Below are 3,770 nucleotides of genomic sequence, written 5' to 3' on the forward strand. Positions count from 1 at the left end.
TAAACATATTTTAAACTATTTAGGTACCTAGTTGTGTTTCTCGTTGGAACGCGAAGTGTTTTAAATTTAATAATATGGAGTGTTCAGATATAATAAGTGAAATTTTAAAAGTAGGAATTCATAACTACTCTTTCGAACATAAACTTCAATTAAAAACGAAAAACCACCACCAACACGTTTAAGTTTGGAAACGGTTGATGGGAAACAATACGAAAATTTCAAATATCATGGTACACAAATATGCGTGGTTAGCTGGAAGTAAAAATCTAGGTAAATTATTTTGTTATATTGTTTACTGTTTCGGGGAGAAAAAACATAGGGAAGTGATGGTATTTCAGTTATGAAAAATTTTGATCGTAAAGCATCAAAACATGCAATAAGTAAAACACATTTAACTTCCCAAGAACAATTTATGTTACTTGGGGCAAATCGGAATCAGATGGGTACAACATGTACGGAACTGGATAAAAAAAAACTAAGGTAAATCACCTAACTTATTAATTTCTGAAAACTATATGAAAAGTAAGCAGGCAGCCTTTATTCAAATCTGGAGGATTTCTTGGAACAGTTTTCAATGTTCTATCTACCTCCTGCGATGGTGATTTATTTGAGTAGTTCACTATATTTCTGAATAGCGTCTAAGTTAGCGAACACTACTCCGCCAATCACTCCATCTACCATTAATGGATAATTGTGTTGAAAAAAATCTAAAGAAAGTTTACTTTATATTTTTGAATATTTTTTTTTTTAACTAAAATGTTATATTGACAAAGAACATCATTGTTATTATTCCAATATGAAAAATATTAATATTTCTAATTCAATTAAAGTATATCAAGTAAGAATTATCTTATAAATAATACGATATTTTTTATTAGTTTTATTAGTTTTTAATAGTTTATTTTTTTATATATATAATAATGTAATCTATTCTGTGAATTATATAAATCAATAATACTCTGTAAGTCATCGTGGATGAACAACTTAAGTCATCTATATCATTGAAAACCGTTATTAATTCTAAATAAGAAATTTATAATTCATGTATTTTAGTACAGGCTGACAGTCTGGCACATGAATTGATATTAAACTATTATTTAACATATTTATATTTTTTTCAGTTGGTATTAGATACTATTTGTTATGTTCCTTTTTTCTTTTCTTATCATTTTTAAGAGATCGGCTTTTGGCCCGTTAAATAAAGGTTAAGGCTTTTGAGCTTTTTGAAGTTTTTTTAAATTTTATAACTATACCCACATACCCACCACGTGACATTTTTGAAAATTTCAGATTTTTCACGCCACTGACTTAGGCGTACTCGCCTATACGATGCCTTGACGATGCCGAATGGTGGTGAAGAGGACCTGTAGTTTTGGGTCACCTCGGATCCTCGGATCTAAGGTTAGTTCGTTTACTGAGGAGGAAATAATTGAAAACTTTTATTTTTTCAAAAATTTCTTTAACAACTATCGGTGTTTAATTTTGAACACTCGTCGTGAAACCCGTAAGACGATCGGTTTCCGAAAATCGTATATAAATTACTGTTTATGATATTCTTATTAAAACAAATGGTAATGAATAGATAAGGTAAAAAATATAATAAATTACTAAATGTCAATAAAAATCCTAGATTACGTGAATAACACAGATGTATGTTATATTCCTGATCTCTCTAGTCATAAACCCAAAAGGCGAAATACGTCATCATTTTTTCACTATGCCCAAGACGTAAAATAACAAATTTAATTATATTTTTATTTATACATATTATTATATAAATAATATGATATATTTTTAACTTGACCAACAGAATAATAAACAGCTCACATTACACACTTACTTCCCTCCTTATAACATAGGGCCTATGCTGGGCAAAACGTGCGTGAGGTAAAAATGATATACCTAATTGTATCAATAGTATTACTCACTTAATAGGTATATAATATATCAAGACTTGCTTTGTTAAAAATTGATATAACATATATGTATTTATATGATTTTGATATAAACTTTTAAAGACTAAAACGAATTTCAACGGTATAAGATTTAATTTATATTTTAAACTTTAGTTCAGTCGATCAGTTTTTATATTTTCAATATAAATATATGTCCAAAATGCAGAGGTGTAAAATAGTAAAATTTTTCATTGTAATTTCTGTTTCACACGCATACAAGGAATGGTAGGTGGGCAGGTATTGAGGTATTTTATACGTGTGATGTATTCTTTGTGATCAACTTTACGATCGATTATTGTTTTGTACCCGGTACAAAACCATGCATTTATCGCATTTGCATAAATACACACTATAACATACTTATTACATACTTCATCAGTATTTATTCGGAGATCCCATCCGCTACTGATTGAACTATAGGTATAATATATTACTTTACATCGCACATATACACAATGTATTAGATCTGTTGGCCAGTATACGGTATAGCTAAGACTGCAGGTACGTAAAACATTTTGATGACCAGTTTTACGGCTAATAATTGTTTATTGGAGAATAGGTAAATTCCAACTATATTTTAAATATACAAGAAAGTTACAAGCGTATTTTAAGGAGCAAGAAAAATATATAAACAAATCAAATTGCTTGTACATAATATATCGTATAAAATGAAATAAAAATTAATGAATACGTGAAGAGGGATCATTAAGTGAACATTATATTATTTATAGAATTCACTATAGCAATAAATAGATCAGAAAGGGAGAATGACGTATATTTGTGCAATATATTGAGTGAATAGTGTAGTTGCTTATTTTCCATATCGGACCTATATTAAAAAATATTTATTTTAATTATTAATATAGGTAAGTATAAATTACAAAAAAAACTCTCATACTCATTCTTGCAAAGTGATGAGTTAAAGATATACAATAAGAATTAACAATATTTTAAATACAACTTCATACATTAATTCTAATATCTTATATTCAGTTTTTTCTAACTCATTACACTTGTGAAATTGTCCATTAGTGCGCCATGTTAAATAACTTCTTACTTCTCGAGGAGTTGGTATACGTCATATGACGTATAGGTAGGAACGTATATTCTATAACGTAAAGTGAAATAATAACGATTGTTGCTGTTATAACATTATTTTAATTTATATGTTAACAAGTTACATTATTAGGAGACGTAACGCTAAGTAGTGGTCGGTGGTGTGTAAAGTTGGATACATAAGCAAGCGTTTGTACATTGGATACGTTTCTCGTGAAGACACCGTCAACACACGTCATATTTCTAATATATATATATACATATACATCTAACCTGGGGTGTTCATGGCAACCATAGTATCCATAGCAAACGTGGTATACGTTGAAATTAAGTAACGCTTTTCGTGGATACTTTTTCGTGACAGTTTTTTATTTTAATGTGCCAAAGCAAAGACATAAAATGCCAAAATAAAAATGTATTCTATCAAAAATAGGTTTTGTTTTTCATGTAATAATAAATAAATTTCCTTAGGTCTGTTTTTGTTCTTCAATCCAATTTAATTATTGAAATACAACATAATGCTAGATGTTCATATTATATTTTATTATCGCAATCTTTACAAAAATAATTAATTATTAATTCGATTCATTGATACATTAAACTTTTCGTTATTGTAAACATGTAAAATGTTTAGTTTTTATACAGAATAATATGAATATAGGTACTAAAATATAAATTAAAATTAATAACTTAAATTAAAAATAAATATAACCTTGTCTATTTTATTATTAATAAATATTAATAATTTTTTTTTTTTTT

Source organism: Rhopalosiphum maidis, chromosome 3 (assembly GCF_003676215.2).
Source record: "Rhopalosiphum maidis isolate BTI-1 chromosome 3, ASM367621v3, whole genome shotgun sequence".
In the NCBI taxonomy this organism is placed as follows: Eukaryota; Metazoa; Arthropoda; class Insecta; order Hemiptera; family Aphididae; genus Rhopalosiphum; species Rhopalosiphum maidis.